This window comes from Agelaius phoeniceus, chromosome 5, assembly GCF_051311805.1.
Source record: "Agelaius phoeniceus isolate bAgePho1 chromosome 5, bAgePho1.hap1, whole genome shotgun sequence".
Classification (NCBI taxonomy): Eukaryota; Metazoa; Chordata; class Aves; order Passeriformes; family Icteridae; genus Agelaius; species Agelaius phoeniceus.
The window spans coordinates 46,683,824-46,709,095 of record NC_135269.1 but is presented as its reverse complement, the minus strand read 5'-3'; the positions used below and the strand labels follow the sequence as shown (position 1 = coordinate 46,709,095).

Here is a 25,272-nt window from a genome sequence, read left to right as displayed (position 1 = left end):
TATGTTGTTCTAGTTTGTTGTCCTTTCCACTTTGCTTTTTTCAAAGTTAAGACTTACATGGTGTCCATTTAATAATGGACAGTGTAAGTCCATTATTAATGTAAAAGGGTGCTCTAAATTTTAGGCAAATTTTATTGAACAATTTGTGGTTTTAAATTACTCTGGTAGAGTATCTTGATAATCTTGATATTGGAGTAAGTAATCTTGATATTGGTGATAACTACGGAAACTCAGCATAAATAACACCTTCAAACTGACAAGTTTTCTCAGCAGAACCATTTCTAATGAAGCTCATTACAGGTTTATAACATGTAAAGAGTGAAAGAGTTTAAAATTTACTACATGAGGTAAAATACCACGCTAGGAAGTTAAAGCCAAAGTTTAGTACTTAATATCAAGTGGTTATTATGCTAACTCTTAATTCATGATTGCTAAAGCTGTATTTTTGAAGCTGTGTATAACACTGTAGTGTATTCAGCCCCAGATCTGTGGAAAACACTGAACACCTGGCTGAGCAGAAATACAGAGATTACAAATTAAGATGGTAATGTTTCAGGGAATCATTCTTCTCTCTTCCTAGAAAATAGTTGCTTTCTGTTAACTGAATAAATATAGTGTGTTATTTTAAATTTTTTAAACAAGCTAGTAGGACATTTAAAGAATTTTTAGTGTTCTGCTGGGATTTCATTGAATTGCTCTTTGCTGTTACCTACTCTTGTAGGTAACAGCAAAGCAAATATTGCCTCATGTCCAAATGGGGTTTTATTTCCTTTAGCAGTCCAGCAGACTGTCTGCCTTTTCAGAATTTTGAGCTCCATACAACTAGCTCAGAGACAGATTGAACAGTGCCCTTCACCTCTAGTAACATCTAAATTGCTCTCATGTGATGCAGTCACACCAAGACATCTGAGCAGGCTCCGGTGACAGCGGTGCTGTGCATCGTTACCCAAGGCAGAGATGGCACAGAAGCAAGGCTTTCTGTTGAGAGCATCATCATGGCAGAGTCAAGTGGAAGGGACCTCAGGAGCTGTTTAGTCCATCCTCCCACTCAAAGCAAAGTCTGCTCTTATGCCAGACAAACTCATGGAAGGTAAAAATCAAACTGGAGCTTCTTACTTCTTGCAAATCTTGTTCTTTGCCCATTCCATTGCAAACAGATCATGGTGGATTCAATATTGTACTTTGACATGCCAAAAAAAATGTATTTCAAAGCAATGCTAATGCAAATTTAATTTTTATGGAATTGAACATTTTCCTCGGCCCCGAGCATTGATTACTCTTTATTGAAAAAATAAATATCTCCATTGTAATTAATGACGGAGTAGATGGTTTAACAGAATTTTTTCAGACTTTCTGAAAGTTTGGCTAACCTCTATGTGAGAGATTAAATAGTAGTATAGTGGATTTATGCCACAACGTTTAATGTGCTTATAGTAACATTAAATCCATTTACTACAACTATAGTAGTTGTAAATGGGTAGTCTACAATCTCAACATAACCATTATAGTTGGTTATAGTTTTCCTGACATATTTATGTCAGGCATAGATCTTTTGTGTTTTTTTAAACTTTTTATAATATATTCTTAATTTTTATTGTTTTCTATACTTGTTGCTAGGATTGACATAATGGCATACCAGCACAAGATGATTTTTGAAGAATTGATATATAAACCAAATTTAAAACAAAGTAAAGATTACAAATACTTAATCCACATTCACCTAAGATAAATGGAGATTTTTTTGTTCCTTTTTGTGAATTTTTAGTAAACCTCAGAAGCTGTCAGAGCAGTAATGAGAATAACATTTGAAAATTAGCAAGTTTATGGATTTTCCAACCCTTAAAAGAGCAAAGGGTATTTCTGTATGGAGCAGAAGGCCAGGACCTCCAATATGCAAATTCCAGATATGTGAATCTGTATACTTTGCTTGAACTGAAATGACCAAAGATCCTAAATGTTCTTAACAATTTTGACAATTTAAAGGTAATTTAATATTTCAGCATTTAAATCTTTGAAATTGTATATAATTTTAGTTATCTATTCTAGTTACAGTTTACTGTTAAATGATACCTGCTGAAGGCAATATTTAAATGCCTAATGAATGCACTTGCATCTGCATTGCCTTGAGTAGCCTCATTAAAATGACTCTATGCACTAATATCCAAGGTGATTGCTTCCTATCAGAGGGAGAGTGGGGTTTGTATAACGCGTGTTCAAACATGCATATTATCCTTGGGAGGAAGTGAGAAATGCAGAAATATTTCTGGGCAGTTCCTCAGATTGACTGGCTCTTCTTTCTGCCCAGGAAAGATCTCAGCAGTTTGGCTGCTGCTGTTGGAGGACAGGGTCCTTATTTTCTGGAGCTTAGAGTTTGGAGTCTAACCCTGGAATAGGATGCTGAATATCCTTTTTGTCTCTTATTTTACAATAAAAATAAAATGAGTGAAAGTGTGTTTGTCTGACAAAATATTGATGACTGGATAATCTATATCAAAGCAACATTCAGAAGAATATGTTATGTGAATTATACATGCTGGGTGAAATTGCTATTCAGACAAACATTTCTAGCTTAACAGATCATTATATTTGCAATTACCTCATTTTGTCTTCTCTCACCTCATAAGGATACCTCTATAAACTGGTATAATCATTATTAATCATTCAATTTCTCATGAGTGCTGTTGAATTTTAGCCTTGTATTGGGCTTGCCAACAAGTAACTGGCCAAAATCAAAAAGTAAAATTACTGCATTGTGAGAGTGTGATGAAATAGTGGCTCTACAGTCTCAGCTGTCATTTCAGAAAGTTAACATGGTGCATCTTGTGTAAAAAAGAAGTATATATTCAAAATGTTGTAATACACACAATATCTAGGATAATCTTAGAGTGTTATATTTAGGAGGATAACCTAAGTAACTTTGCTTTGTTATAAAATTATATGAAATAGGAGTTGTACAGGTAATGTCCCTCAAGCTACAGTGGTAATGAAGCACCACTTGGCTGTAATTAGAGTTTTCATACTGAAAGGCTTTTTTTTATTTGTTTAGAATTTGAGAAGAGAAAATACTGTACTTCATAAATTGATTGAATTGTTTCAGAACATCCTTTTGCAGTGCAGAGGGAGGAAGAATTTTTTACAGCACTGCTTGATTTCTGTATGAAACACACAAAAGAGAGCAGTTTAGTGTTATGTAGTGGGTTTGGAGCTGTTACACAGAAAAGAGATTTTTCTGGAAGACTCAGCTCCCATGTGAGCCTTGACCAGTGTGGTCTCTCCTGGCTCTCAGCTCCTTCCATGGCACGGAACATGGAGCCAGCTGGGGTGGGGAGCTCAGCAGGTAGTTCTGCACTCTGGTGGAAATGCTGCACTGCACTGCACTGGGGTGAATTAGCTTACTGATAAGTGTCATCTGCAAAAACTGCTGATGCTTGACATGACCTCTAGATAAAGCTGCTTTCCAGAGGGGAGAGGAAGTTCAGTGACTTGAGAGAACTTGGCAACAGGAATGAGCTTGGGGTGAAGAAACAAATGTGTCTCTCTAGTCTTTCTATTTATAGCTACTGTGACACTAGCTAAAATCTTTGAGAAGAGTTTCTGTCTTCACATAAAAATTATTCCTGTCAAGATGGAAAATTTTATTAGGTCTTTAGGTACTGAATAAATCACATAAACATGATATAAATAATGACACATATATATCTGTTTTCAGCAGAGATACGCTACTATTTTGAAGTAGGAGACATTTGTATTGATCCTTATTCAGGGAATGAGGCCCATAATTGTACTTATTTAAATACCTCCCAAATCTGGTATATTTTGCTCATTCTATTTCAAATAAGAATTACTTTTTATTTTAGCACCATGAAAAAAGGAACCAACCCAGTTTCCTTTAACCTCTCAACACCACACTAGAAGAGCACTAGTAATGTCTGCCATCATGTTGCATTTTTAGAGACAATTTGAGAATCATCTTTTCTTATCCAGGATGATGGTATAATAGCATAGGACTATGTCAATTTAAAAAAATGTCTCAATGCACAACTTTGCTCTTCATTGTGTGTTCTATTACAGCCCAGGTGTTTTGTTTTTTTTTTGGTTATTCCATAATTTATTAAATAGGTAATTTCTGAAATTGTCTGATCCCTAGACATATAATTGTATTAAAAGTTTTTTTTCTTGTTTTTTTCATACTAGTAACTGGATTCCCAGGGGTTTTTGGTGCAGCTAAACTTATGACTTGTACCTTTTTTATGCAAAATGTTATAGAGAATTTAAAGTATTTCCTGGCAGACTGGTTGCTATTTGCATATCAAGAAATGTCTATTAAAAGACTCTTGGGGTAATATTAATAATCAGCAGACATTTTGAAAAAATATTCCCTGTACCATTTTATTTTTCTTTGCAGTGTTTACCTCTAAGTACAGATGCTTATTCAGGAAAGAGAAAAGCTAAATGATTTCCTTTGTGCCAGTATTGTCAAAAAGCATTTCCCAGTTTGACTGAGACTGTGGGAGCCGGGAGCACAAAAGAGGCAAAATTCTTTTCTACTCTACTACAGAGGTCAGTAGAGTTAAACTACCATTAAATTTCGGGCAGATATTTTAATGATTTCCAGAAATACAACAACTGAATAGAAATAATGTGAATACAGAGATCTTATTTCTTATTTCCTTTCAATTTGACCACTGCTGCTTGTGGCCAAGCTGAAAGAGACTTGAGATAAAAATCTTTTGTGAAAAAGAAGTATTTCTAAATGAAGGATAATGGTTTTGAGAATATGCTGTATAAATTTGTGTTTATAAAATGAAACTTCCTCTTTGTTTTAAGTCTGCATTTGTTTTTGCTTTGAAGAAAAGTAAGCAGTTTGGTAAATTCTAGGGGTGAGAGCATGTCTGTAGCTTGTATTATAGTTGATGTTCCATGCATAAAGAATATGAAATCCTGTTGGCAGAGAATTGGATCAAGGAAAATTGTGAATGTAGTTCGTATTTGGCCCTCATGAAAATACTCTTTTTCACAAGGCGCCATATTGAGCTACTCCATGAAGAACCCAATGTAAAATAATCTTATTGACATCCATATTGGATCTTTCTCTGGTGCAGATGAATATAGCTCCATGTGCTGTGCTAATAAACATTTATCAGTTCAGTTCAGTTGAGGATATGACTTTATTGAGGAAAAATTGATGAAATCATTTATGGATTTTTTGTATAACACTGAAGGTCATACTGTTGATTTAAATAAGTTCTTTATGAACTACACCATTTCACAATAATGGCTTTTAACAGTTTGTGGACTGGTCAGTTGAATAAGTAAAAGGCACAATAATTCCTTTTTACAGTTACATTACAGTTTTAATGAGAAGCATTGATTTTTCTCTTAATACTAATGTGTTTAATGACCTTTCTAATGACATCTGTCACTACTGTTTCTTCTCAAATTCTACTGGCATTTTCTTTCAGTGAAGCAAATGATTTTAATTGCTTGTTGTGTTGTAAGAATGAGAATTAGTATTCTTTTAAAGTAGTATGAAGGCTTGTAGAAGTCATATTCTGTTAAAAAATAATTAGAGACTGTCTGATTTTTGATCTTCAGAAAAATTTTAGAAACTCTCCATTCCTTTGTCTTTAGAAAATTGTTCCTTGAGTGCTACATGTGAAATTGGTTTTTCATTGTCAGTTTTTGCTTCTTGATATGAAGTTGAGTTTGTGGAATTTGACATGGAAGAGTATTTTAAGGTAGTTTCTGACAATGTCTCTCTCAAGAGTTTTGTTTTCCTTCAGCTTTTAATGGTACTATCTAAAGAAAGGACATATGAATTAACTAAACCAGTAACGTACCATGAAACACTAAAACTATCTATATATAGTTCAAAAAGGTATACTTTTTCTCTCTATGGTGACTTTTCTTTGAATTGAAGACAGAGCTGGTCTTGAATATGTCTTTTTGTTTTCTACTGCTTGTCTTCTTCTATTGTTTTAATACTCTAAAACTTGGCTATTAAATACCAGTCTAACTTTAATTAAGAGTGATTGTCAGCAAGCAGCAAAGCTTTTGGCTAGCTTTTCATTGTTAATACAATAAAGGTTATGGGTGAGAGTCAAAGAAAGTGGCTCCAACACTCCTAAATGGTTTGCTCTCTCTTGCAAATACTTAGTTTTGTTTTCTATTGACAAATGCCAAGTGATTACAAGTGAAAAGCAGGATGTGAATATTTTCATAAGCTGCTCAGTCTTGATAATTTAACAAAGATTATACATTATCTTTTTCGTCTGCATTCCAGCTAGCAACGTTGCTTAGTTGATCTGGTCTAATTCAGGTGCAAAAATGAAGTACTCACCCACTTCAGGGTACTCCAAGCAGGCATGCTCTGATGTCATGCTCAGAGCTGCCACCCTAAAAGACGGGACTTTGGGGTTACCATAACAACATCAGCCAGTCGTTGGCTGACACTACAACATTATTGCAGGAGCTTTGAGGGAGTATTAGCCAACATGCAGTCACCACACATTTTGCCTGCTTTGCTGGTTAAGAATGTCTATGCTGTGTAGAGAAGCTTCATCTACAGCATGATTTCTGTACATCTATATGATTGAAATGGCCACATTTTTCTGAAGCTCTTTGGCATATCTGTATAATATTTTGAAGTAGCACATTAGAGTATATGTGGCAAAACCCAAGATGCATTTCTGTAAAGTTACTCATATTTACTTATTTTCTACGTTAAAAATGACTGAGGATAAACATTCAGAATAGCTGAGAAGATAGTGAGGCATGTAGAAAAAGTTTCCTGAGTAGTCCTTTGCAGATAGCATGAAGAGATCAGAATCAGGTTTTCTCTGCTTATTTTATAGCACATTTTGTAAAAATCCAAACCGAGAGCTGGAAATGCTTGTTGTGCACATGCAGTGTGAATGAAAACAGGATATTTAATTAATTAGACCAGAGATTGTGTTTCATATAATAAAATAAGTCAGCTTGCTTTAAACAGGTTTCACAGACCACCTAAAATAGAGGAAGCAAGCTTGCCAATAGCAGGAGCTAATGCTTCAGTACCTTTCATTTTGTACTCTGAAAAGAAAACCTCTTCTTAAGCTCATTCATTTTCCGGAGGGAATGTCGAATGCCGTGGCATATTGTCAGAGCTGCTTTATTGTCTCCATTTACAAAGGTCACCTGAATTAATTGACTTCTTACCATACGTATTGTTAAGCTACCCATTTCCTGACATTTTTGGAAAGGTAACAGTCTTAAAGCCAGTGGCTATCTGTTGATGGTTCTTTCACAGTTTGTTTCTCAGAACACAGTAGCTCTAAAATTACAAGCAAATAATTACATTGGTGCAAAGGAAAAAAATCTTTATGATGTTCTCCAGAGTTTACAGGAGTGAGGGGGCTGAAGGGAGAAAAAGGGGTAGGAGAAATAATCAAAATACTGAGATGTTTTTAATACAGATGTAGTACTCTAAAAAGCAAACAAAAGCATATGGGAAGATGCAGATTGCATTTTTTTTCACTTTGAAGCATGCATTAGAGAGCTAACCTGTCTTTTTCATGGTTTACAGTAAAATCTATCTCTTTCTTTCACTGATGCATGAATCACAGATCCATGCTGATGCACTTTACCAAATGTGTTTTCATCTAAAGGATACTGAGGTACTCTGGTACTGCATGGAAGAAATGACATACACATGCATAAGAACAAGCACATTAGACAACTGTAGTGCTAGCCTGGAATTTTAAGTTGATTAAATTGGTTAAATAGAAAATCACTGATATTTTTCTAGCCCCCTGCATTTGCTGCCTTCTCCTTCCCCCTGTGTTGGGTTTTCTTTCTCATCAGCAGTGCTGGGCAAAAACTCCAGCTAGACATGTGAAAACAAAGACATGGAAAGCAAAGGCAAACAGTTCTGAGCCTTGCTATACTAAAACAGGCAAAGCTTTTATAGTGATGGATTTAAACACTCTCCTTCCATGTAAATAGAGACACCCTGCTGAGATTCTGTTAATTACCAAAGAAGATTAGAACTCCTCTGCTTAATGTGATCCTTTTTACCTAACATCAGTTCCAGCTGCATCAGTAATCAGACATTCACAGTGTCCCTTCTGACTGGAAAGGGGATGTTTTTAAGCGAAGTCATTTGCCACAATCCTTAAGATGTAGCCTGGCAGAAATTCAATAACTGTTTGTGATATGCTCATTCAGCCTCATTGCTCAGTGGTTTTTAGGTCTTGACATAAACAGCATTTCCCTTAATCCTAGCACTGGTGAGAAGAAAGGAGGCTGTCCTGTATTTTGTTTTATTGGTTTCAAAACACAGAGCAAGCGTTTAATTTAATATTGCCTCTGAAACATCAGTGGAAACATTCTTCTTTTATATGTTTTTTTTATCCTTTGATGTTCTTTCAAGCTAACAAATGCACAGATCTAATAGTATTGCAAGCATGTTTAGATTATCTCTGGCATAAAGAGCATATTGCGTTTGCATTTCTGTTCAGGAAGTAATATGTGAAAATATACTAATAAAATAACTTTACAAAAAGAGGAAAGGGGAAAGAGTCTAGAACTTAGATAAAAGTCAGGATAAAATTGAAAATAAAGAGGAACTTACCCTATAATAAGAGTTGTTTCAGAGCTGGAGGAGTTCTTGCATCTCAGTAATTTTGAATCCTTAGTTCAGGTAGCGACATACTTGTATTAAAGCCGGAGTCTGTATAGACGAGCACACATGTACGTGTGGGTGTGAGTCGGTGTGCACGCGTGTGTCTAACAGTCTATAATACAGAGATGTATCTATTGATATCCTACAACATGAGAGACTCTCCGTGCTGCCAGCTGAGATCCCTTGCGTTTGCCAGGCGCTGTTGCTGCCTGGCTGGCTGAGGCTCGCAATCCAGCGGAGAGAGGAAGGCGGGGGAGAGAGAGCAGCTCGCTAGCTGCTCTTATTTCTCCTTGTTTCCATGGTGGTTAGCGGTGCATGGCTGAGGCGCTGGGCTGTCACACTGACACGGTGCTGCTGCTGGGCGGTCATTAATAGCGGAGCCGCGGGCTCCCCGGAGAGAGCGGGGCTGGCGCGCCCAGATGCGCGCAGTGCGCGGCTGCGTGGCCGTGGGAAGATGCCTGGTACGTGACACCGCTGCTGCTCGGGGACGGGAGCACCACACCGGCCTGTGAACGCGCCCTGAGAGCTCTTCCGATCTCCGGGAGCTGCGGGGATGCTTTCTGTCTACACAACAGATTGGGAGGGCCACGTTTTCTACCCCCACCCCCTTTTTTTATTTAATTTTTTTTTTTTCCTTTAAGGGCTGTTATCTGTACTCAGAAGAACTTATTAGAGATCAGTGAAGTTCTGCAAAGGCTGCTGTAGTTCAGAGGATACTGTATGATGAAACCATTCAGGAAAAATGTGCTGTGCCTTGCCCCCAGTTTTGGTGCCTTTTTTTTTTTTTAAGCTTAAGATAGGAAAAGATTTAACATATTCTTCCTCTTCCAAATTTTTAATATTACATTTTACTACCTGGGCTTATCAGTAGAAAGTAAGAGCAGTAATACATCCTCCTGAGAAATAAAATTTCTAAATGAACTCTGAAAGGGGTTGGTTAAATAAGAAGTCAGTTTTTCTCAATCTGTCTCTGCTTGAGTCTGTCTTTTGTGGCCATCCAATTATATAAACAATAGGATGCCCATATCTTTCCTTCCCTTTCTTTCTTCTTTCTCCCTTTATGCTATCCTCTTTGATGAATGATTTATTTTTCCCCTATTTATTCTGTGTCTATGACCAAAGGGTATACAAACTATGAAGGTTTTAAAAACTGTAGAATAATTTCTGATTATCATCACCCCTTCTCCTAAGTATATAGAACAATAAATGAGATAGATGTTGTTAGGAAAAGGTTTTTTATCATATATACTGTTAATATAAAAGAAATTACTTTATAATAGGATATGATTAATAATGAAGCACAAAGAATTGGTTATCAACAGGTCAAAAAGAAGAAAATGTTGGATCTCTTGCATGAATTCAGTCCCCCAGCCCTGAGCAAGTCAGGCCACCCTCTAGTGGACTGAAGTGAGATGCGGTTCTCATTTCACACTCATCTGCTTTGAAGAAAGGCTCACGATCTTGTCTAATAACAGTATGAATATTTTCTGAAGATTAGTAAATGGTGTGAATTAGTGTAATTTTTGCTACAGCAATAGCACCAAAATTTTACAATAAAATAGTTGCTATTCTATGAATACTGAGTTTCATCTCAATTCACTTTGGATCAGATCTTGGACTGTGTTATTTTTGTTTTTATTTAGTAAGAAAATAATTTTATTCTTCATAAAATCACCTTTTATGAAAATTGAATTAAATGAATGCCACAATTCTGAATAAATTTCAGGTTGTTACAATTGGTTAGGGCAAATTTTACAAAACTACTCCTGTTAGGCTCACTGGTACTTACAGTGTGGCTATATTAGGGCAGTCTTTTCCTTCTGCCTCAAATTTTTGATTACTGCACTTAAGCTAGCTACAGTGAACAAAGAGTTAAATTTTTTCAAAGATGTGTGCTGTTTGTTTTTCACTCATCCAACAGAGTGGGACTGTTTCATAGATGAAATAATAGCATTTTTGTGACTGATTAGCTGCAAATAAGTGAGATACTCTAGGCCAAGTGGTCTTTTTATTTTCTCTCATTCTTTTTTATGGCTATTCAAATTTTTTCTAATGTGAGTTAAAGAGATAACGAAAAAGTTGGGGAAACCCATCTTTGGTTACCTCTCATGTCTTCTTGCTTGAGGTTGGGACAGGGAAAATTAAGATCAGAAAGGTGTCACATCATTTTTCCCTAGCCTCAGGGCTCACTGGTGAATCCTTGTTTTTCCTTTGCCCCCACGAGGTGGCTCTAGGAGCCTCTGATGTATGTGATGTTCACCACCATGAGCTGCAAAGTCAAGCCATTTTAAACTTCCAAGTCAGCCTGTAAGCTTTCCCTGCTGCACAACATAATGTCCTGTGTTGGATGGGATAATGCTCAGGATGTTTTAAGTAAGCACAACCCAAAGCCAGAAGAGTAAGACCTCTTGCCACGGTAACTCCCACAAAAAAAATGGAAATCAGTCTTGATCTCAGCCCTCTCCTACCTCGCCCCCGCAAAAGATATTAACCTGTGATAGAGGGGTGGGATTGTGGGGGCACTAAGAGACAAGAATATTTCAAAAAGTTTGGACAAGGTTGAAAATGTTCCTTTAAAGATGACTAAAAACTCCTAGATTTCATATCTCATCCAGTGGAGAAACAGATGATCTGGAGAAAGGTAAATAGATAGGGACTAGCATTGCCCTATGTGAAATATTTCTTGGGTTTTGCCCCTGGCCTCCTCATGAACTTGCTGTCATTCATTCAAAATTTGGCTTTCTAATTAACATGAGAATCATGCAAAAACATATTCAGTGATTTGACATGTGAAATTAAGATTAGAGAAGTGCTTCATTTTGGTTGATTGGTATGGACTGTGTAATTAGAGGGCTAGATAATTAAATCAACTAAAGTATACTTGCATAAAGAAAGTGAGTTCTTATGATAGACTATATGTGCAATTAAAGTACTTCCTTGATAGGCATACATTTACATATTAGTTAAAATGTTATTAAATCATACTAAAATTCTGTTTGGAAAAAAAAGTGAAGTAATTGAATTTTATTATTTAGGTAATGCTAAAGGATATTTTTTTAAAACTATCTGCAGGAGAAAAGTATCTTTTATAACCAAAACAATTATGTTTATTAAAGTTCATTAAGTTATTTTTCTGCTGATTTCACTGTGATGCTTGATGGTTTTAAAATAGCAATGTAATCAATTTTATGAAAATCATATATATAGCTTAGTACGTTACAGGGTAGAAAAAAATTCTCTCAGACTGATAGAGAGACAATGAAATTAATGCAGACTAACTCCAGCAATTTATTTAGCATACATTTTATCTGATTACTGAGTTCACGTTAAATAAACTAAGTAATTATTTGTTTTTAATGGACAATAAACACAATCCATAAATCCCTTAGTTATTTAAATACAATGATTCTGTGTCTGCATTTTTCTCAAAATTGGAAAATGATTTCAAAACTTCTTCTCCTTTTTCATTATGTAGAAAGGCAGAGCATCCTTGGGCTTCCATATCCTTTTTTTCTGGTTCAGGATTACCCATGACCATTTCTAGTGTTTTCAGTCTGTGAGAACACAGCTCTGTTTAGAATGCAGCAAGTGTAGTTAAAAACTGTCATAAAAACTATGCAGTTACAGTAAAAATACCACAACTATTTGATTTAAATTCTAAGATGACACGCTTTATATCAGAAATTGGAAATTATTTTTTGAAGTGTGTATTCATACAGATTATGCCCATGTGTAAAAGAGACAACACTTTTGGAATAGCTTTATCGCTTATGTCTACATATGCTCCTATCCTGGTTTCTGAGGCACCATGACTACAAGGAAGAGGCTCAGTTGTGGCTTTTATCACTTTCTTCTTGTAGCCCATTGAGTAAAAAAGAGGTGAGCTGGTGGGGTTTTGTTTGACAGATTAATTCTCACAAGTTCTGCAAAGCATGCCTTTTTATAACTTCCATGTGGGTTGTGGAGTATTTTTTTCTGAGTGAAGGTCAGTTTCAAAGAAATCTGTGTTGTCGTGTCATCAGTTAATTTATTAATTGACTTACAAATTATAGCTGGTTGTCATTGTATGATTTGCCTGGAAGACCACCACTTCATATAACCCTGTTCTGCCAGGGTTTTCAGTCCAATGTTATCAATCTGACATCGTCATGTGCATTTGACAACCTTGCATTGCCATGGCAAGACTATTGATGTTTTCCTAAAAGGGCTATGCTCCCATACAGACTAATTTTTATTAATATATATCTCTCCAAAATAGAATCATTTTTTTCAGTGATAAACAGAAGAAACATTTCTGGCTCTTGTTCTTTGTCTTTTTTGAAGATGAAAGGCTTGTTGCCAACAATGAATTCAAATTTCTAGAGTTGCACTTCGTAATGAAAAATGCTGTATCAGATTACTTAACCTACTATGAAATTTCTTTTATCAGATCTGAGAGTCCGTGTTGATACGATAGACCAAAAGTGGATGGAAACAAATCTGTAAAGAATTTCACATAAGGAAAAATTCACTTATGCACAAAGCCCCAGGTACTTCTTTAAATGCCATGTAGGTAGTAGATGCTATATGACTGGGCAAAATCTGGAACTGCATAGTAAAGAGCCTTATACTACAGGCAAATTCAGTCATGTGTGATGGGGTTGAATGAAAGCGGGGGTGAGGAGCTGATCTTGGTGATCAGGAAGATATTTCCTATTCCAGAAAACTTTCCTGTTCATGTAGCAACTGTTTTCTATGAAACAAGAAGTATGAGATCCCAGGCAAAAGCTATAGTCTCTTTCCTCATTATAGGTCCCAGGGCCATAGTCAGCTTTCTGCAGGAGTGGCTTGAGGTCTGAAAAATCTTAACAAGTTTTATCCCTACTGGGTCCAACACAGGGGGATATCTGAGTTCTAATTTTCATCCTTGACCCTATTCTAATAGGCAAGAATCCCTGGCATACCAGTATCTGCAGAAGGCTGGAAGTGAGTCATGCATAGCAACCACAACCTTGCTGCGTCACATGGGATTCTTAATGAAGACACAGTAGTAAAAAGCAGCTAGAGAATCTTTATATGCAGCTGGATAAGGCTGATGAAATATCTGTAAAGCAATTTTCAAGCTCAGTGTATATGTTTAAAAATTGATTTCATCTCACAAAGTTTGTCTTGTGGTGACATCTCAGGTTTTGTAGCCTTCGTTAATTGTTTATAACTTACTGCGATCTTCTCTGTGGTGGATCTTTAGGACTGAGATACCCTTGTAGATTTCTGAAGGATCTGATTGTTTGTGATCCTCATTTGTGGGACCCAGAATGTGCATGGAATATAGCAGTTAGTGTCATAGCTCTTGGAGCTAATCTGTATCTCAGGCTGAGGAAGAAAATAACGGCAGTAATGATTTGAATGTAAGGCCTAAAATTTCCGTCTTGCTGTCAATTTATTGTGATTGGATGGTGATAGGTCTGGAAATTTCTCTCTTTATAGAGAAGCCATTTTCCTTTTCTTTGCTCATATCTTTTTGCCTTTCTGTGAAACATAAACTGATATTTTATCTGAAACATATTTGTACTTTTTGTGTTGACACTGTGTGGTGTGGCAAATAGTATGTGATCAGTGAAAGGGAACCTCCTTCTCCCAGTAAAATTATTTTAAATTTAACCACCTTCCCTGATAATGCCACATTTGTGGCGATAAATGTGATCTATATAGTGTGTGTTTCTCAAGGGCAGATCTTCAGACTTGAATTTCTTAACTTTTTTGATGAAACTAAACAAACTATTCTTGTTGCATTTTATTGTGGTTTAATATTAAAATGGGTGGATAACAATAGAAATTCTAAATGATCTACTTTTCATAACTATTTGCACATGAGCTGTATGGGTGATTTAGAAAACTTTAGAGTCACAAAGCTAAATATTAGAACTAAAATGTCATTTTGCTTTTAGTTACTTTTACTCTGAGACTGAGAGAGGTATCAGTTATTTTCCCATGCCATTAACAGCATGATTTGTCGTGGTGATGACAAGAAAGAGCACAATGAAGTGCAGTGTGTGCTTAGAATATGGTTACCTAATGTTAATTTGAATAAAGTACACTAAACTGTGGGAGTGTAATGGGTACCTAAGTGAAGCCCTTAGAGTTTAGTTAGAAAATTTCATTTTTTTTTCAACTTGCAGATCTAGAAAATTAATTAAATGGTCATTCTAACATAGAACATCCATACTGATAAAAACTCAAACAATGTAACTAGGAATGCAGTAAATGTCTTCCCTCTCATCTCTAGTTTCACTTCTAAAAACTGTACATATTAAATATTTTTATTTAAATGTAAAGCTATCTTTAAATCAATAAGCTGGGGTAGAAAGGATCATGTACACCACAACTTACTGGAGGAGGAGTTGTTTCAGAGGCTTTCACATAGTTTCCATTACTAAGGAAACCACTTATTTTGTCTGTGCATGTTTTGAATAGATCTCTCATTTGAAGTCTGGTGCTCAGACACAGGATTGCATTATAGCACTGAGAAAGAGGTAAAGGAAACAAAAGAGGCATAAAACCACTGCATCTTTAAGGAATACAGTATATTGTATTACATGCTTATGAAAATGTAGCTATCTATATATGCTTATGAAAGTGTAGATATCTCTATCTATTTGACAGATCTGTCTATATATGTATGCATTTCGATTGTTTTGTTCCTACAAAAAGCAACGTGAAAATATTAATAAATTAGGCAGGGAAAGCAGAACTTGTTACTTCCTGTTCTTTGTATGCCTCTATTGTAAGGACAGTTGAAAAATCTGGTGCACCATTTCGGTAGCCACAAATATGAGTCCTGATTTTCAATTCCTAAAACAAAACATGGTGTGAGATCAAAGTAGAAAGAAATCCCTATCCATGTTTTTGGATAAAAAAAGGCTGCAAGGATGGCTCTGCATTCAACAGCTGATCAAACCTTTGCTTGGAAAGTGAGTCTGTTTTGGCAAAATTCTCGATGAAATGCAAGACCTGACTGCAAATACACACCAAACCATATTTATACATATATTATAGTTGGGCCAGCATATTTTCCCTACATGAATAGAACATATATTCTGTGCTGACCAAACACTTGTATTAAGCAACAATTGAATTAATTACCCCTCTATTACCAATTATGTATGCTCAGTTGATATGCTCAGAGTCAAAAATGTTGCCTTAGTATAGCAAGATGAATCTGGTTTGACATGTTTAAAGTATAAATATTTAAATAACTTGGAACTGATTTCAAAGTGTCCTTGAAGTTCAGAATTGTTCACAAATAAGTTCAAAGTGTCAGAGAAATGTAGAAATCCAGAAGACTACCAGAGATGAGTATGGAAATTAGGTTTCTGCCTAATAAGTGTTCTTATTCATCATGTTCTACTGTATGGATTAGTTTATCATATATTTATCATATAATCATTAGTTTATCATATAATTTTTTTGCCAAACAGGATAGAAAATTGATGACAAAGGTGAAAATTCCCATTTTCAAGGGCTACAAAGCCCTTGAAACCCATGTGACAACAAAACTCATGCTATAGAAAATAATTTCCTCAATGTTTTGTGTGTGTGTTAATGCCATATTTTGAAATTAAGAAACTTAAGACATCAGTTATTACTGTCTGATATGTCTGATGAATAATTATTTGTAATATATGTGGCATATTTCATGAGCTATTTTGGGTGACAAAAGTTTACTTTTAAAGCTAATATGCCTCAAAGGGATTTATGTGTGTGTTTGTGTGCACAGTTAATAATCATCCCGTCCCTGTAGATTTTTTGCAGTAACTCCTTGACTGTTAAAAGCATGGGAAAATGACAGCTTGGTAAAGCTGACAAGGCCTTGTCTTGACTTAGTTGAATACTTCTGGGTGAAGCAAAATAAATTAGATTACAAAGAGATATCGGGACTCATTTGCCTTGGCTAAGAAATATCAATTTTTAATATTTCAGAATATTTGTGTTATTTCAATACTGTAGAAGCTATGTTTACTTTCTACTATTGAATTGTAAGAATTCTCAACACATCTCAAGGAACACTAAAAGCATTGCTATTCATTATCCTTTAGTATATGTCTGCAGCAAGAAATAAAATCTTCAGTGTTTAGTTATACTGATCATTTCCTTTATGATGTAACTGGTGTGTTTCCAAGGGAGTGCATTCAGCCTCTAACTCTCATCAGTATTATCATAAAAGAGATGAAATAAAGAATTTTTTAAATAAAATAACAGGGATAGGTACTTTCAGAGAAAGTTAACATCTGCTTTCTTACAAGAATTACCTGGTGTGGACCAGGACCATTTGATACTGAGAAATAATTAAGAGTTAATAATTTAATTGGAAATTCAATCCACCACGGAGGAGGAGCTAAAATTTTGTAGACTTTTAACTATTTGATAATTTTGTAAAAGTATAAAATGCAGTAGATCATATAACTTATTGTTTAGTGCCAAGAACATCTTTTGATGACATCACTGTGATGAGGAGGCAAAGGACAGATTGAATGGGAGAAGGAGGGTGGTTTTCCCACAGTAAGCAGCTCAGAGGGACATGGGAGTATAATTCAGAAAGACTGCTTGGACTTTAATAATAGAAATGGGATTATACTCTAAGTAGTTGATGATGGAAGGTCAATTGGAACCAATAAAATGGAATTCTGCTTTAAATTGTGAGCTTATTAGAAATAACTGAGAGGGTGAACATATCTCTGTATTACTGGTTGACCAAGAGGTAAGAGCTCACAGCTCTGAGCACAGCTGTGAAAAAAAGGAAATATGTCTGAGGATGCACCAGGATTGTTGTTCAGAGTTGTTCCAGGAGAAGTAACTGGCCACTTCACTTAGAATAATTAATTCAGTTATGATTTTTTTGTGCTTGAAAATCACATGAACTCAATGTGGAACACATGCAATTAAATACTATTCAGGTGACAGCAGAGCCCACATTACAGAGGGGTTTATAAAACCTTGTCTTGTGTAGTGTAGGAGAGTGAGGGGAAAATAAGATTCCTGCTGATAAATACATCCTGCTGGTACATAATGAGAAAAAGGTAGCAAAAGAACAAAATTTGTGTGTGACTGTGATTAAATTTAAGTCTGTTTTTTTTTTTTTTTTTCCCTGTGAGTCATCACATCCTGGGATAAATTTCCAGTGGAAATAGTTTGGGTAGAAAATCAAAACAAGAGCAATCCAAATCAACCACGACTCAGGTGAAATAAATCACTAGCAAAAAAAAAAAAAAACCTCTTCAGAGATACTGATTGGCATAGTTATAAAAGAGGTGTGTTTACAAATAGCTGACTTCATGCCTACAGAAGAAGCAGCTAAATTTAACATTTTCAGAAGATCTTTCCAGTCCTTTTTTTGCTTATCAAATATTAAGCCTACTTATCAGATTTCTATATAAATCCAGTCCTTACCTGTGAGTTCTAAAATCCATTAAACTCTTTTTGATAATTTTGATTTTTGTGACAATGGGAATTTCTGACTCCTCAACTGGTGGGAATACTCATTTTTCAATGTTAAAACAGCTTTTCTCAGTATTTACTCAGGTAAGTATAAATAAAGCAAATATGAATTTAGTATTTTACATTTACTTGCAATTATATAGTAGTGGGTTACCTGTCTCTGCATGAAAACAGTTCAGTGGCACTACAGAAAGTTCAGAAGAAAAAAGGAAACTAATATCCATATTTGAGTCTTTTATTTCCACTTTTCTAGATAGCTCTGGAAACAATAATCCTGTTGATAATACTCTCTAAAACAAATTGTCAGGCTTTTAGTTATCCATATTATCCAAAATTTTGTTCCAATCTGCCGCTTTGATTACTAAATAGAAGCATCACTCAGCTGGTCAAGGTCTCTCGTAAATTTCTTCCTCCAAGTTTGTTCATTTGGGTTTTTTATTGTGACAGATAATCTTAGTTCAGCTACAAAGAAGTAGCAAAAAAGTGTTAAATGCACAAAAAAAATCGTGTAAGGCTGACTATTTTGTATGCAAAGTCCTATAGCCCCAAAATTGTCTAACTTTTTTTAGTGTGATCTTTTAGCACTCCTAATTTTGCTGACATCTACTTTTTCTTTGAGTACTGTAAGAAATATCTGTAATAAATCCACTTTTTAGATACAGCTGTATTTCTTCCTTGGGCCTTAGGTTGAATTTTTCTTTAGCTAATAGGCCATTCATATGTTCAGCCATCTCCTGAAGTGGCTTTAATAGGCAGGTGCATTAACTCATTTCATATTTTTCTACAGAGAGAAATTCATCAAGGTAACAAACTTGATGATGGAAGAGCGTATTCCTCTCATTACTGCTAATTCAAATGTTATGCCAAATAGGCTTTCAGGAACCAGAACACAGATAGTTATGGCCTTAATGAAATAGTAATAACATTCAAACTGGAAACCCAAGGAGTTAAAATGCATAGGTTGAAGAGGGAGAAATCAAACTGCTGATACATATTTCCTAACTGTACTCACAGGACACATAGTTCTGTCGTGGCTTCTGTTATGTCACATGGAGAATATTGAACTAAACATAAAGGTGACTCACTCAATATTGCTATTTAAAAATGTGCCTCAGGAGTAACCTAAATGGGGAATAATTTTGTACATCAGGCAGGAGCACTAACTTTTGACCAGGAGAGGAAATTCTAGTAATTCCATTAATTTCACTAAGCTCTCCTGAGACTGTCCTGGTTCTGGGTATGAGTGCAACTACTTTTGGAGAGAAGCCAAACTTCATTGCTGCCTACACTGCATTTAAAAGCCTTTAATTGAATATTCCTAAGTGAGCTAATTATAAACTACCTTAGGCTTTGAATCACACTTTCCACAGATTCATCTTTCCTGTGCCCAGTTTTTTCCTCCTCTTTGTGATTGTGCAAAGAACATGCAATTGCTTTCTCACACCCTGCCCCTAATTTTTAGAAAAAGCAATTCACCCTTCTTTTCTCTGAAGTCTTCCCTACGGACACTTTTGGTCTTTGTCTTTGCTAGCTTCTGTCCAGAGGGATGCAGATTTCAATCCTCTGCTTCCTCTTTCAAGGTGTCTTATGCATCGCACACTTTCAAGGTGTCAGAGGCACATCTGTGTGTAATCTATTCCTTCCTTTGGCTGTGGCAGAAAGATTCCTGTAAGCTTGGCTTAAACACTGGTCTGAGGTGGTCTGGCTTAGTAGGGCTCAACACATGGCCAGTCTGACCCTAGGAAATTGCTGTCAGCCTAAGACCCGCTTAATAGTCTCTGTTTCTGTGGATTTCCCTTTGAAAGAAAGTATGTGCATGGGAGGCATGAGAAGCACTTATGGATAGGTGCTGCCTAAGCAATAGCTGCCCCTCACTCTCCTGGAGTCAGCTGCTACACACCCATTTCTTCAGTTTCAATCATGGAAAGGTAAAAGCATGGATGCAGTCCATTCTTCTTCATGGTGGAAAATAGTTGAAGCAAGGTATGTAAATTTTTCACGGGTGAATGTTTTGGAAGCTTGTAAGGCAAATAAATTGAAATGTTTGTGTTCTGGTTTAGATGAGGAGAACTTTTACTTGGCATATACCAGTAAAACTTTTACTGTACCATATACCATATATATAGTATACCATATACCATATATATATCATGGCTTTTTCTTTGCCCATGATAAGCAAAACTGTACTCCAAGGGTTCTAGGGTACTGATGGCACCAAACATTCATTGCCATTCTAGAGAAGCCTTGGCTAAGTCTCTGCCTTGACTAAATTTTTGTTCCACAGAGCTTGGAGGCCTATTTTCATAATTTACTAAAAACTATTTTAATATTTATTTAAAACTGGTCTGACATCTTCAGTATATTTATGATCGTCACCTATTTCTGTGCTTTAAATAAATGTTCTGCAGCTTGCTTTTTAAAAAAAGTGGATCTAAAGTTTATCATCTTGACTAAGGAGGAATATGAATTATTATCTCTAGTTTTTATGGTTCTTCTGTGTCAACCTTAGTGGCAAAGGATTTTAAAAGCTAATCAAATAACAACAATATTTTTTCCCCCCTCTTCATATGCAGGAAAGTTAAGATATGCCAATTAAGTGAGTTCAGTGCCAGAAATGGGCAGGGTCTGGAATTAAAACCAAGTGTCCCAACACATAACCTGTCTCTTGCACAGGTTCGTAACTGAGAATTACTAGCTTTGCCTGCATTAGTTTGGGCATAAATATGTCACAGCCTTTAAATAGTATGATTCATCAACCCTTTCAGAAGAGCTCTAGTGTTCCAGAGCTCTACAATACATGGAAAATATTTTTGTTCTGAGAACCATATTTCTATTATTTTACCTGTGTGTAATTCCTGTAAATATTAAAATTTTCATAGCCTTTTAAAAGTGTTTAAAGAAGGAGAGAAACTGCTTTTAAACAATGAAATACTATAGATCTTTTTTTTTTTTTTGAAAGCATTCAATAGGCTCTGTAAACACATACCTTTAATACTATGTAATTCTGTATTTCAGTAGTTCAGTGGGATAATGCACTGGCTCTCTGAAGAGCTTGTGGAAATGAAACATTTAGCATCAGCATTATGGAGCTTAATAGGAAGTTAATTTGCAGTTATTTGTTGATAACATCTCAAGGAATCATAGAATCATTCTCACTTTCATTGACAAATCATTCCCAAACATACTTGTAGGGAATGCGACAGACATTGTAGTAAAATGTTTTACATGATTGGGTTCAGAACTAAAATTGTAGAAAGAAAAATTTACTACTGGTTTACTTGAAGCCATGAAAAATCTGAAATGCAGGCTTTCAGGATATCAATTACTGCATATGCTGTGGTCACTTTTCCAAGGCCTATTGTAAAATCAATTTATATTGCTTGGAAACCAAATTACCCATAGGCTTAAAAAAAAAAAAAAAAAAAAAAAGTGAGGTACATATAAAACTGGAGGGCATATATAAGTAGAAAGCCAGGCAAACTGTTGGTTTTGTTGAAGAGAAGTTGTGAATTACTGATTTTAGTGTGATCAGAAATTCACTTGTAAGTTTAAGAAATATTTATACAAAGGTGTTTTAGAAAGAGGAATAGGAGAAATTAGCTATTTTGAGATCTACAATTCATTAACACTTAATTTTCTGCATATCTTGAATGGAATTTACTGTAATCCTGTTTCTGTCCTGCTATTTTTTGTATGTGTGCATCCCTCTGTGTGTGTGATATGAATTTCTACTGAAATTTGTTTTAGATAACATAAGTGTATCTGCAGATGACATGATCCCAGTACTTAGCTAGAGTGTTAAATCAGCAAAACCACTGAAAATTATATTTTAAACTGCAGTGGAAGAACAGCAACATTTTGATCAGTAAAACTGCCCTTGATTACTATTTGTATAATTACCTGCAACAGTAATAGTAGGGTGCATGCCATTAAAATAGAAATAAAAATATATGTTTTCATAAGGACATAAGGTGGCTCAGGAAGATACAAATTTGTTAAGTCTTAATCCTGGAATCCATTTCCCACATTCACAACAGTATTTTACATGTAAAAGGAGACTTGATTAGGAGCACAATAAATTTATCTGCTGGGTACTGTTACCTTGTTATGCTTAGAAGTTGTGTCCTTTACCTTCCCCTTTATTACTGTTTCATTTGTTTGTTTCCTATGTTAGTATTTGGCAGTATTGCCTCTTGTTTTCATTTATTCCAAACAAAGAAAATTGACATCCAGAGTAAGAATATGTTCTGGTACCTCTAATACTTCTTTTGAAAACAGAAGTTAATTGTAACTGCTCCTTGTGTGTTTATCAGTTTTGAAGTAGTGCTGAGTTTGAGTGAGTTTGCAAGTTGTACAAATTTTGGCCTTCAAGAAAACACCACTTAGTCTTTTTAATAACTTTTCTGTATTGCCAAAAGGTTAATTGTGTCAGAACCTGTTTTCCGTTCTCAAGTCATGTAATAACGGTGGGACGGTTTCTCAGCTGCCACCTTGGAGATGGAGTTTGTTTCACAAGTCTCACTCTACTGCCTTCTGTCCTCATTAAACTTTCATGATTTTTTAAAGCAGAAGTTTTTCTTTATACGAGTAACTAATTAAGTCATAAATATTTGGACAAGAGATTTATTGAATGATATATTTCTATATGAGCAAGTATGCCTACACTCTAATGCGACAAGATGGTCAATGCCTATTTCAGTGCTGCAGAGTGATGCTGCAGTATATTTCTTCTCTTCTGCTGAAGGAAAGAAATATTTTTTCCCTGAACATTCCTAATTGACCCACTGGGCAATCACAATTACCATAAGCTCATATTGTGGAGTCTGGCTGAGTGAATAATTTAGATCTTCCCAACTCCTAAATACCTTTTGGACAATTAAATTGGTATATTGTTTTTAACACTGAGTAGCAGTAACTTGGTATATGAAAAGCAACTCAAGTTTGTTGCTTAGTTGTTCCTTATTGATACTACATATTCTTAGTTTGTATGACAATTCATTGATAAAACAACTGAAAGGAGAAGAGATGGAAAAGAGCTGCATGCTTCTGCCTCCATCTCTCTCTCCCTGCTGAGTGTTCCTGTCGGACTGCATACATGCCTGCAGTCACTCCCAGTGTCTCAGGCAGTCCTTGGCTCTGAGGTGGGTGCAGGTGGCAGTTCACAAAGGGACTGAGCAATGCCCAGAGCAGGAGTGCACTGCTGGAAGCACGGAGGAGGAGCAGTAACAAGCAGAAAAGAAAAAGTGATGAAAATGATCTGGTCCTTTGAGAGCAGCAAGCTCTTACCAGTCTGGTACAGAGCTGTAAAACAACCTTTGCAGATTAACTTCCTGGTTACAGTTTTTCCAACCTTTTGGCATTGTCAGCTGCATTCCCACCCCCTCCACAGGCTCTCCTGTCTGACCCTTTGCTTAGCCCTGTCAGGATCATGGCAACAGGTGAATGATGATCTACGTTCTCAGCATCCTGAAGCAGTGCAATGAATGATGGATCGAACAAGTGCTGCAGCCAGGAGAAGATAAAGGCTAATAGCAAAGAGAAGATTATGGCTGGCAGCTGCTAGGCTGAGGCTAGTAAAAGACTACTGGGTAATGCCTCTGGAGCAGGCTGATGTGTCTGTGTGTTGAAAGAAGCACATCCTCCCTTCTGGGCTTCTTTTCGCCCTCATGTTCACCGTTAGCAGAAATTGTATGATAAACTGGATAAGGGAGCCAATATAGAGCCACATTTTTTCCACTCTTAGATTAGTTTAATTCAGATAAGTGCTACTGAAACTCATATTGAACTGTGGCCTAACTTGGAGGCAATAGGAAATATTTCTCTGAGTGCAAAATTAAGGCTGGAAAATGGGCTGATAGAAAATGAAGTGTAAGTCAGATTAAAAAGTGAGAGAAGGAAGGGTGAGTGAAACAAAAAGTGTGTAGTACAAAGTCTAATTAGGAAATAATATGATTTTTCTGTTTTAAGCTGGGAGTTATAATTGAAAATGTCAGAGGAAGAGAGAAATCTGGCTTTATAAGTCTCAGGGTGACTAAAGCCGTAAGTGTGACTTTGCAATGAAAAAAGATAAGTGTAAAGACATCAGGATGTATTACAGCATTTTTAGAAGTGGAAAGAAAATATTAAAGGCAATGTACATGGTACTGGTGGGATTTCATCTGAAATTCTGTTTGTAGTTTGGGTCACGTATGATCGAAATGAATTCTGAAAGCAAGAAGTTCAAGATGGGTAGCTAGAGTTGAGGAAATAGAGATTCTGTCTTGGGTATTATTAGGAATTATGTCCCCTTGTAGAATGAAAAAATGCACTCTTTTTATTCTACTCAAAGAGAAATGCACTGGCGAAGCAAGAATGTGTTTAAGCTGTGGAACAATGTTACCAGAAGAGCAAATGTGTATTTTCTGGCAATGATGTCTTGTTTCGTAGAAATGAGGGACAATAACCATCTGGGAGTAAAATTCTGCATTGATCAGTAAGTGCTGGGTAGCTTCTTTCTCCTAGTACTGTGAAACAGCTTGATATTTTTATAATGTAGAATATATAAGATACACAATTCTAAAAAAGCGGGGAATTAGAAAATAAAGGCTCTTTCTGACTTAACAAAATTTTAATCTCCACCCACTCTATACTAGAAATGTTAGAGGATAGAGGTGAATTGGGAGGAGCTAGGAACATGCCTCTTCCATGGAGGAAAGAAATTGGATATAATTGCTAATATTAAGTGAGGCTGAGGTTTATTTCCTAAGACATAAAGGACAGATGTTCTGAGTGAAAGTTGTGTATTGCAGTAATTCCTGAAGCCTTCAAAGCCCCAAAAGTCAGGCTGAGAGGATATCTCTATAATAAGAAATGCAGTTTGCTTTAAGGGCTGTAAAATAAAAAGATTCAATTTGTTCAGTAGTTCATAGCATTTATGCAACTTATAACACAAACAATACATGTGTTTAATAATTAATAACACTAAGTAATGAATTATGCTGGAAATAGATGGGAGAGCATATTCCTTTAGATATCTTCTGCTTTTTTGATTTGGTTACACCTCTATACACAAAAATAAGTATTTTCTATAGATATTTTTCCATAAATATTTTTTACAATTGGTGATAGAGATATTGGCATTTTTCTTTTAGAAGAAA

The 25,272-nt window shown here is 35.8% G+C and overlaps 2 protein-coding genes across 3 annotated transcripts in view; one reads left to right on the top strand and one right to left on the bottom strand.

Moving 5' to 3' along the window:
• LRRN3 (leucine rich repeat neuronal 3) overlaps positions 1-9,233 on the bottom strand; it is a 32,067-nt gene extending 22,834 nt beyond the window's left edge. The window contains exon 1 of the mRNA XM_054632270.2: positions 8,612-9,233. The gene's annotated coding sequence lies outside the window, so the exon portion shown is untranslated. The remainder of the gene's footprint in view (positions 1-8,611) is intronic.
• The window catches only part of IMMP2L (inner mitochondrial membrane peptidase subunit 2), a 405,869-nt gene that overhangs the window by 185,927 nt on the left and 194,670 nt on the right, over positions 1-25,272 (top strand). The window lies entirely within an intron of this gene.